Source organism: Saimiri boliviensis, chromosome 9, assembly GCF_048565385.1.
Source record: "Saimiri boliviensis isolate mSaiBol1 chromosome 9, mSaiBol1.pri, whole genome shotgun sequence".
Lineage (NCBI taxonomy): Eukaryota > Metazoa > Chordata > Mammalia > Primates > Cebidae > Saimiri > Saimiri boliviensis.
Genome location: NC_133457.1, coordinates 28607778 through 28619230, shown reverse-complemented (window position 1 = coordinate 28619230; position 11453 = coordinate 28607778). Strand labels below are relative to the sequence as shown.

The window sequence follows — 11453 nt, the reverse complement described above, 5'->3', positions numbered from 1 at the left end:
TCCACCAAGAATCTGCAGCCTCTTCTGGGGGTCTTCCATGGATTCACGGTGACCAAGGAAACAAGCTGTTACCTAGCAACATGGCCCTTCAGGAGGTATTGTTACCAATCTCTTAGAGCTCATCAAAGGAATTCCTGTGCTCCTAGAGCAGCTTTAGCAGGGATCATTGTTTCTAGGGAGTTGCCTCATCTGCGATATAACTGAGCCTTGACTACAGAAACGTAAATGACAGCAGAGGGGATAAATGTCCATAGCATTCCTGAAAGGTTCACTGTCTTCGGTTCCATTATTTTTTTAATTGTTTGCACTGGCTTGGGTTTCTTGAAGTCATACTTGTGCAAAATATCCCCCAGTATTTGGTTTCTTGCTTCTTTTCTGTAAAAAAAGGAACAAAATGAAAGATATCGAATTCTTGTTGAAAGTTTGCTCAGATAAAACTCCTGTGACTTAAAGACTGAGAATTTTGCCCTGTTCATAATGAGAAATAAATAATAGATACTTATTTCAAAGCAAGTTTTTAATAACTTTTCACAAAGCGGAGTATATGTGTACTCACTTATTGGCCCACCTATTTTGCTCTGAATGTCTGCTATGTACATAGATAGCACTGTGAATTTTTAACTTCCTGAGCTGATAAAATGAATCTCTAAACTTGAAAGTTTTATGTCTCCTTTCCAAAAAATAGGAGAATGTTAGCTGTGTTTTTGTGTACTAAGAAGTTGCAGTTTGCCAATCACAGTAAACTCTCCCAGAGTCTTCACTGCTTCAGAACAAAAGATACTTAGGAAACCATTTTATTCAAAATCTAGATTCAAAGCAAGATAATTTGCATGTTTTGGAAAGAGCGTCATGTTTCTTTTTATTCCTTTTTTCTGATGGATTATAGTAATCCATCTATAGACTAAAAATGTTTCAATAACCTTATTAATGTGTTTCATATCAAAAATTGAAAGTATATGCTCTACTTTGCTACTGTCAGGACTTCAATTTTACACACAAAATGCTTCAGGCTGAAACTTAGCATAAAAATCTATGCTAAAAATATGATTTAACGTATTTGCTAAAGATTCATAAACTGATTTGTTTCTATCCAACTTAGTATAATTTTTTTTAATGGAGTTTTACTCTTTTTGCCCAGGCTGGAGTACAGTGGCACAATCTCAGCTCACTGCAACCTCCACCTCCAAAGTTCAAGCAATTCTCCTGCCTCAGCTTCCCAAGTAGCTGAGATTACTGGTCCCCAACACTAGGCCTGGCTAATTTTTTTTCTTTTTTTTTGTATTTTTAGTAGAGATGGGGTTTAACCATGTTGGCCAGGCTGATCTTGAACTCCTGACCTCAGGTGATCCACCTGCCTCTGCCTCCCAAAGTCCTGGGATTACAGGCGTGAGCCACTACGCCCAGCCCAAGTTAGTACAATGTTTAAAATTTTTCAAATGCCTAAAATGTTACATCTAAACTTTCTGGATACTTTCCCCATGATGGGGGTAGAGACGACAAATATTAGACATTTTCTTTTCTTTTTCTCTTTCTTTGTGAGTGTGTGTGTGTGTGTGTGTGTGTGTGTGTGTGCACGCACATCTGTAAGCCACAGAGCAAGTGTCAGACATTTTCTTTACTCTCATCTTTTTCAAGCATCTTGGGAACTTCCCCCAGTCCAAAAATTCTAGACCAGGATTATCCAAAAATGAATAAATCACAACTAAACTTACCTTTTTAGCTTTATAATCCACAAAAATTCATCCATACTCCTAACTGCTTCAGGCAAAAGCTATGTAATACTCCAGCAACTCAACTCTGACTTCACTTAGAATTATCTTAGGTGCTTTAAAAAAAAAATCCAGTGGCCCAGCCCTTCCTCAACTAAACAAATGTCTGAAAGTGGGTGGGGCCAAGTCATTCATAATATTTAAAGCGTTCCTATTATACACTCTCAACTCCTCACTTATCTGTACCTACTTCGGTGTAGCAAAAATGTGGTTCAAGAAAAACACACCATCATGCTGACTGGTCTCACTCTAAAATGTAAAACCACTCACCTGTTTTCTGGCAGTAACACTAAATTCCCAGAACCATTCTCCCGGCTGCCTCCATCTCACCCAGGCTAGTAGATGGTTTTCACTCGCTCTTCCTTTTTTTCTAATTTCCCTTATTTCTGCCTCCATCCTACTCTCACCTAAACAATCAGCAAGGGATTTCCACAGGGTACTCTCATGCATTTATTCACCTACTCACATCTGCCTCTCCACTTACTCTACTTTCCCTTCTTTAGCAAGTAGGCCCTGTCAGCGCTTCCATCTTCACTTGTGAACTGGAGTCTATCACTTTATCTCTACTCAAAGTCCTTAATCCAGCAAGCCTCTTCCTACTCCATCACTAATAGCTCTTCTTTACGGCATCATTCCCACAGCATATTAAGCATGCTATAACATTTCCCATTGAAAAGATAACCAAAAGATACCCTCTGTCCCACTTTTCCTTTCAGCTTCCATCCTGATGGATTGCTCTACCTGTCTTAAAGCATGTGAGAAAATCATGAAAAGTGCTGTTTATGCTTGCTGCCTCCAATTCTTCTTCTCACTCGAATGTCTTCAGTTAATTGCTCCACTGAAATTACAGTTGGCAAGGTCATTAGTGCTTTTCAGGTTACTAAATTCAGTGGTCAATTCCTAGTCCTTATTTCCTTTACTTAAAAAGTACAGTTAGTTACTCTTTCCTTTCAGCACTTTCTTCATTTGGCTCCTACGACTCTACCCTTCACCAGCTGTCTTTTCACTTCCTAGTCTCTTTCGCTGTTCCCTACTCATCCCCGACGTCTCCTAACCTCAGTGTGCCCAGAGTTCAGCCTCTCAGCCCCTTTCTCTCTCAACTCATTAATGATCTCATCCAGTCTCAGGGCCTTAAAATACATCTATATGCTAATGACTCCAAAATTTGTAACTCCATCCTAGGTTTTCTCTCTTGAATCTCAAACTCATATATTTACCCGCCTACTTGAAATTCCTCTTAGATGCATCTCAATCTTAATCTTCCAGAAATAAACCTTTAAACCTCCTGTCCAAATCAGCTGCTTTCATACTTTCCGTCTATTCAAGCCAAAAATCTTGGAATTATCCTCAACTATTCTTTCCTCTCAAATCCCATGTTCAATCCCTCATGACATCCTATGAGCTCTACCTTCAAAATGTATTCAGAATCATATCACCTTCCCTCCCTCCATGCTAACCTGTTATGAGACCCCTACATTTATTAGCGTCATTACAACTGCTGCTTTACTGGTCTCCTGCTTCAGGCCAATCCCCCCTACAGTCTACACTCCAGCATGGCACTTGCAGTGATTCTGTTAAATGCAGGTCACTCTTCTGATCAAAATACTTCAGTGATACCCCATCACGCAAAGAAAGAACAGTATCCTTACAATAGACTACAAAGCACCAATGTGTTTGACTTAAAAAAAAAATACATATCTATCTCAAAATTGTAAGCTACTATTGAAACAACCACAAAACAATTAAAGTTTAAATTGACTAAAGTTCTTGTGCAACTTCCAAGTTGACTAATATCAGTCAAGAAAAGCTAAGCAGTTGGTACACGTTATTAGACAATTAACTTAAAAAATGCTGCTTTTTGGTTTCTCTTAGGTCTTAGGACTTGTTAAAACAAGGAATTTGGAACATGAGCTGTTTTTTAAAAAAAGGCTACCATTTACAAATACCTCTTGTGGAGTATGTTCTGAATATTTTGAAATCAAATCAAAATATAGAACTTGTGGGTAGCTCGAGACAATGGACATGGTCTACCTAGCAGCCTCCTAATATTATACTTCCTTCAAAACTTATACAAAACAAGAAAGGAAAAGTAGAAAAGTATATCTGCTGAAAATCCATGCTCAGTAGTTCTTGAGAACAGAGACTAGTAGAACTTCAAAATAACCGTGAATTTAAAAGTTTGGTATGTCTCTCAGGCACCAGCTTCAGCCTCATCCCACAGAAAGACTAGGGCAAACCAAGGAGAACTGTGGGGAGGACAGGAAAGAAAGGGGCCGAAAGTCAATCTAAAACCATCGGAAAGTACCATGAAAGTCTTCAGGCAAATCAGAGCATGAGCTACAGGGAAGAGACTTCAAAGTATGCGAGATGTAAAAGGACAGGCTTGTTATTTAAGGGGCCTTTTTTGAAACACAGCTTTTGGGAGAGAATAAAGTAAAAAAAAAAAAAAAAATTGTGAGACATACCCTTTGGCAACTGGGAGGCTTTTTTTTTTTTCATTCTTTTTAATTTATTTTTTATTTGAGACAGGGTCTCACTTTGTCAGCCAGGCTGGTGTGCAGTGGTATGATCTCAGCTCACTGCCGCCTTTACCTGGCAACTGGGAGGCTTTGATGGTTAATTTTAGGGCTCAACTTGACTAGATTAAGGAATATTTAGAGAACTGGTAATAAACCTTGTGTCTGGATGTGTCTGTAAGGGTCCAGAGAAGATTGGCATGTGAGTTGGTAGACTAAGTGGGGAAGATCCTTCCTGAATGTGATGGGCACCATCTAATCAGCCGGGGTCCCAGATAGAATGCAAAGGCTGAGGAAAGGCAAATTCTGTCTTGCTTTAAGTGGGTGTACTCTTCTCATACCTATGGACATCAGAACTCCAGGCTCTTCAGCCTTTGGATTCCGGGACTTATGCCAGTGGTTCCATGCATTCTCCGGTCTTTGACCCAGGACTGACAGTTACACCATTGGCCTCCCCAATTCTGTGGCATTTAGACTTGGACTAAGCAAGGCTACCTGCATCCCAGCATCTCCAGTTTGCTGGTGGCTAGTTGTGGGACTTCTTAGCTTCCATAATTTCTTAAGCCAATCGTCCTAACACATCACCTTTCATGTATCTATATCTACTCATGTGTATGTACATATCCCATTGATTCTGTATCTTGAGAACCCTGCCTAATGTCGAGGTGAAGACGAAAAGAAGAGAAAGGAAAGATCTTAAGGTCTCGCAAAGCAAATAGAATAAACTACATCAGAGGACTCACAAACCTCCTGTTTTAGCCAGATAATGGATCCCCAAAGATGCCCACATATTAATACCTGGAAACTGTGACTATGTTACCTTATACAACAAATGAGAAGTAAGGAAGCCAATGGAATTAGAGCTACTAATCAGCTTACTGTAAAATAGGAAAATTTTCCTGAATTATCCAGGTGGGCCCAGTGTAATCACAAGTGTCATTAAATTTGTGAAAAAGAGAAGAGTCAGTGTCAGAGTGATGTAATGGAGGAATACTCAATTGGTCGTTGCTGGCTTTAAGAGGGAAGGAGGCCATGAGCCAAGGAATGCAGGCAACCTCGAGAAGCTGGGAAAGGCAAGAAAATGCCTTTCATCCAAGCCCCCAAACCTTCTCAACGCTTCAGACAGAGTTGTGCTTTTATGAGCTTTGTAAGTGGGTTCCTGCATAAGAGTTACATTGACAAAAGCCTGTTAGTCATTAGTAATTCTCATGGAAAAGAAAACTGAGGGATGGGGGTGGGGGAAGGGAAAATTCAGAACATGGTATCAAAAAAGGGAAGATTGATTTGTAGAACCATAGGGTGGGGAGAAGCAAGGGGCACTGGGAAAGAGAAGCATGCATAAAGAGGCTATGAGATGGTGCTCAATAATGAGCAAGTTTACGGAGGTGGCCATAAATACCTCTACCAACATCTTAAGTACATATGATATATGATTTTCTAAACTTTCCAACTTTTCTGTGATTATTACCTGCTGGTTTTGGATCTATTTGAAATAAAATAGTTTTATATAGCAGTGGCAAACCTAGTTTTATGCCAACCAGATTAATTAGACAACAGCTTGGGTTTGAAGGATGCTAGGGCTCTGAAATGTTCAACTTCGTGTTTTCTCCCAATTCCAAGTCTCAGTCTGTTTTGAGACCCTGATAATAGTAAAATGAATCCTACTTACCATAACTGGGGAGATGGTAGTAAAGGTGCTATAGAAGAAACCAAATATTCTTGTCCTGGGACTAAGATTTTTACCATTAACTCAATATACATTTACTGAGTAACTACAAGATACCAGACATTGTGTTGGGTCCTGAGAACAGAGTGGAGAACACACAGGAGCACCTCTATCTTCATGGCACTATGTAGAGATCAGGCATCTAATGCTAACATACAGCAAATTCATGACTAATTGATTAAAGCTGTTATATAGATGATGATGTAGGTATAAAGGGTGTTTATTTAAGAGCTTATTGCAGGGAAAAGGGTCTGGTCTAATTTAGAAGTTTAAGAAATGACTTCTCTCCAAACAAATGAATAGTTAATTTTTCTTCCATTCTTTTCTTCAAATTGCTCATTACCTACTCCCAGGCAACTGACAGCCATGGTAGGTTCCCTGCCTGTACTTTTCAGCACTTTGTACCTCTGAGGCCAAACACAGGGTCTGGTATATGATAAGCATAAAGGAAGTATTAGTTAAATATGTGAGTAAAAGTACAAATACCTGAAGTTATTATGCTGACATGGAGGACGGAAGCACTTCACATTTGAGAACAATTCACAGAATAACTACTGGGAAATGTTTGTGTGCTTGCATGTGAGTTGCTTATGAAAAGCGTTTTCAAGAGGTTTCTTTCACTGGAAATTTATTTCACTTCCCCCCAAAATTGACCTGGCAGCTTTAGAAGAGGTGTAGATTTTCCTGTAACAGTATGAAGAATAACTGGTTGGGAAACGACACAAACTGAGAAAAATTCCATGGTACATTCGTAGCAGATGTATGGATCCTGCCTTATATTCCATTCTTTGGGGAGAAAATAAGGAAAAAAACTTTCATTTTTCTTACTGGAAGATTACATTGGAGACAAATTAAGGTTTTCCCTCCCCGCCCCCGCAGGGTGCGAATAGTTATGTTCTTGGTCTAACAAGAGTTTTGAGTACCCGAGGTTTGGCACACAGTGGCCATTCAGCGGTAGAGTGAAACCAGTGAAGCAGAAACGTTAGGGGAGATTGACTTTTCTAATCAAGGGAGATCAAGCTCTGACCTCCAAGGGCAAACAGGCAGACTAAGGGCTTCAGCGACACTCATTAAAAAGCAGACTAAGAGAACTCAAAACTTGAACTGGAAGAAATTGTTAGGTAATCATGAATTGTTATTAAGTAAACGTTGTTGCTAGGTAATTGATACCAGGTTATAAAAACTGGTAGAAAGTATGAGATGGACCAAGCTTTTGTCATTTTACATTTATTTAATATCCTTCCTTTATATGAAATTTTCTAACATAAATAATTATATATACATATATTTGCATGTGTATGTATACATAAAATATAGTCAGATTTTACAAAATTTAGCTCAATTAACTTATTACAAATTTACTGTAGAACAGTAGTAGTTTCCAATTTGAGTATTTTATAAATAAGCAAAATTTTAGAAAATTCACATCAAATTTACAATTTCTTATTTTCCAAATAAGGTAACTAAAACCATGATAGAAATACTATGTATTTCATCATCCATTTCTAAAATGAAAAGATACATCAGGTAATCCAGATTTAAAAAACACTACCTTAAAGGCTAGACGTGTAAAGTAAATAATGTCTCACTATGAAACTCAACTGTGTTTTCTTTGTGTTCCTTGTTTTCTCTTGGTTTTGCCAATGCTAACTTGTGGACCAGCCTTTGGGGCTCTGGGATTCACAGCTCTGGAGTCCATTCTAGAAAAGGAATAGGCCATGGAGTAGCAACATTCTATTTAGCAGATTTATCATCCTTGAAACCCACAGAAGAAAAAAGGCACATCTTACTAATGTAACTCATTGTTGTGGAATGGTAACATCATGGGTACACAAGGGATTTATGTGAGATAGGAAAAAGTTTTCTCGCTTTCAGGTAAATGATGGCCTAAATTAACAACAGAGACTTAAAATGTGAATACAGAATGGTTTTTTTTAAAAGGTGCAGGAGAATAAACCAGAGGATTTTTTGAGTTGCCCAAATCTGATGTTACAGCACTGCTGATTCTTGGAATATTAACATTTTTCTTACATGGATATCATTTTGTTTAGCCTAGCACAAGCCAATTGATATATTCTAAAGATATTGCAGTCTACAATGGAAGTAGTGGCTAGCCAAATGCCAACAAAACTCAGTTTTAAAAATTTTTTATTTGCAAAAAATATGATGTAATATGTGCTAAGAGTTCCACTTTGTTTTGCCAAAGGCTGTTAAAATTACTGATGCTTCCCAGCCTTCTTTACAGGCAAGGAGCTTAATAAATGTTCAGCATGTAATGAAGCTGCTCTATACTCGACTTCTTTTATTGCACTCTAGTTTGAATCTCCAAATTCTGGTCAATAATACTCATGTTTGCCTGTATCACATCAACCTTCAAACAGCATCTTATTCCTAGAAACTTACCATGTTTTTGTTACTTTCCTTTTTGAAGCCAGTTAACCTGCCCTTATCAGAAAAATCACTGCTAAGTGCTTATTGATAATCCCTAACAGTGAGAGTCCATTTCTGACTTATTTGGATTAGATGTTCTTTAAACTACTTGCCTGCTTTGTTTTAATGTGTGCTATCTAGACTAACAGAAATCTATCTAAAGGCAAACAAGTAATGTCACTGAATCTGAAATCATTTTAATTACCTGAAACTACCATGTAGCCTGGCAGCTCTGAAAGAAGTGAATAAAAAAGATTATCATGATAAATACTAAACAAATACCCAAAATTGTATTTTAAACAATTTGTTCTCTTCAGTGAATTACAAGGTTCATTGTTCATGCTGTTTTCCAATGGCAAAATTTGACAACATAAACATGATGAATGAGGCCAAAATACCAAATGGTCATTGCTTATTAAATTCTAAATCAACTTTTGTAAAGAGCTTTCATCTCGATCTAAATAAAACTATGTTCAGGTTGATTAAAAATTCTATCACCATTGATAGGCCTTTTAGCTTTTCAGCTTCTACTGTGTGTGCTAGGCACTGTGCTAAGTGGCAGAAAAACAATAGTGAACCGGTCAGATTTATTCAAGGAAGAAATATTCTGAAGGGGAAAGAAACCGTAGGAAATTATTAGCATGAAAAGTATTACAATAAAAGTAACTGGAATAGCAAGGAATCCCTTAGAAGGGACACTTGATCATCTGTGGTGGGAGAGAATCAGAGAAGTCTTTACAGAAGAACTGTCATCTGGTCTGACATCTGGAGGTTAAGCAGGAGTCAGACAGGCAAAGAAAGGGGAACAGGAGTAAGGACGATACAGGCAAAAGGCAAAGGCTGGAGGTGAAAGAGAGCACTGCAATTTGAGTATCGTTGGTAGTTTAGGGTGCCTAAGGCTTAGCATAAAAAGAATAACAGAGAAGGGGCTGAAGGCAGAAGGAGAAATCTATGAAGATTTTACATGATTTTATAAGATTTTATGTATAGGGTGACCATATAAGTTACCATGTGAACCAAGGCCATTTTGAGAGTTAAGGGGGCACTATCAGACAAGATCCTGGCGCTAAAATCATAAACATAATTGTCTCGGGCAAACGGAGATACATGCTCACTTTATGAATAAGTTTAACTTGATTTTTATGTAAATGAGAACTATTAGGGAGTTTTAATAAGAATGAATGGTATGATCAAAGTTAGGTTTTAACAAGATCACCTGACTGCGTTGTGAAAAATGGATTGAAGGGAGGAGAAGAGGAGGCTGGAGGCAACTTAGGAGAGTCTCACAAAAGTCTAATAATTATACCAAGAAGGTACAGCATAGGGGAATTTGAGAGACTCTGTAAAAGTTATTACTGGCATAACTGATTGGACATGGAGAATAAGGGGGAGGAAAAAAAATCAAAGATGTCATTTCAGATTTCTGATGTTGATGACTAAGGAAATGGTAGTATCATGCACCACGATGGGGCGGGAAAACCTTCGCTTTAAATTTTATCAATTTTCATGTTGGGTTTGAGGACCCTCAGGAACACCTACATAGAACTATCAGGCAAATGTACTGTAGTATGTGTTTGGAACCCAGAAGGGAGAGCGAGAGAAGTTAGAGACAGATGTTTTAGAGGTTTCAAAGGATTTTTTGGAAATTGAAACCATGGGACTGAATCAGTTTGTTTATAGAAAATGTGAATGTAAGGAAAGAAGAGAGGTCAGGACCAAATCATGAGGAATACTAACTTTCAGCAGATAAGGAAGAGAGAGAAAAAAGAGCCATAAATAAGACTGTGAATGACTTGAGAGATAGAAACAAAGTAGAGGTTATGGGATGCCTCAGATACCACAGGAAGAGTGTTACAGGAAAGCGTCAAAAGCTGCAGGAGGCATTAATACGAGGTGACTGTCTCTAGTGATCTTGTAAGAGCAAACGGAATGATATTAATGCAGAAATCAGAATGCAATTTCCAAAACACGTGTGTCTTGTCTCATTCTGTTTCCCTTTTCTGTAACCCTTTCCACACTTTAACTCTTCACTTCACTAGTCTTTTTGGTTCTTCAAGATAATTAGACCACATTGCTCCCGTATTGTTTTGTGCTTATCTTCATTGTATCTCTATTGTAATTTCATTAAAATAATAATTTGTTCGTTTTCCCAATAGGCTGTGGGCCTCAGAAGACAAAAAATGTTCATTATTATATTCCCAAGTCTTAGCATAGGACTTGCTGTAGATCTGAGCTATTTAATAAATGTTTATTGAATTAACCCAAAAGGAGGCAACTATTCCTGAAGGTCTATAATTCAATGTGAAGTTAGGCCAGAAAAACGTTGCTATCACATAAATAAGTAAAAACAAATTTTATTATAATGACATCCATTTAACTATATCTACCAACTAACTCATCTATCTTTAGTTTTATATTTCCTTTCCAGCTCTTGGAGCTTATTTGTTGTAAGAGAGCTATTTCATTAAATGTGTATATTCAGAATTATAAGTGAAAAAGATTTGCAAATTCAAATTTACTATTTCCTGGGCATCTGTTAGTACAGGATAAGTTTTATGAAGATGCAATATTGTTTTGTTGCACTTAAAGAGATCTTCTAAATGCTTATTTTTCGAAAGTTGCAATAATTAGATTTTATCAATTTTCATGCATGATAGACAAAAGTATGTCATATTTATCAAAAAAAGACAATGAAATGTCATTTAGATATTTATGGAGCAATCAGTTACCTGTCAACAAAGTAAAATTCAAATCTCATTTTGACTTTTGTCTGTGACATTATTATGACTAAATAGAGAATTAAATATATTTTGTCTGTGTGCTTTTTTAGTAAGGTAAGTCAAAGGTAAAAGTAAAAGAGCAAGAAGAAAAAAACTCACAATTTAAGTCCTAATCCTATTAGCCTCCATTAAAAGCTATTTTTAACCACATTAGAAGAATAACAAGATAGATTTTTAAAAATTTAAATACAAGGATGTTAGCAAAATCCATCTAACTTTAATAATTTAGATG

General features: G+C 37.3%; 1 long non-coding RNA gene across 1 annotated transcript in view; it reads left to right on the top strand.

Moving 5' to 3' along the window:
• Positions 1 to 4: 4 nt before the first annotated feature.
• The window catches only part of LOC141585609 (uncharacterized), a 38603-nt gene continuing 27154 nt past the window's right edge, over positions 5 to 11453 (top strand). Inside the window, exon 1 of the long non-coding RNA XR_012519173.1 lies at positions 5 to 95. This is a non-coding gene — a long non-coding RNA (uncharacterized LOC141585609). The remainder of the gene's footprint in view (positions 96 to 11453) is intronic.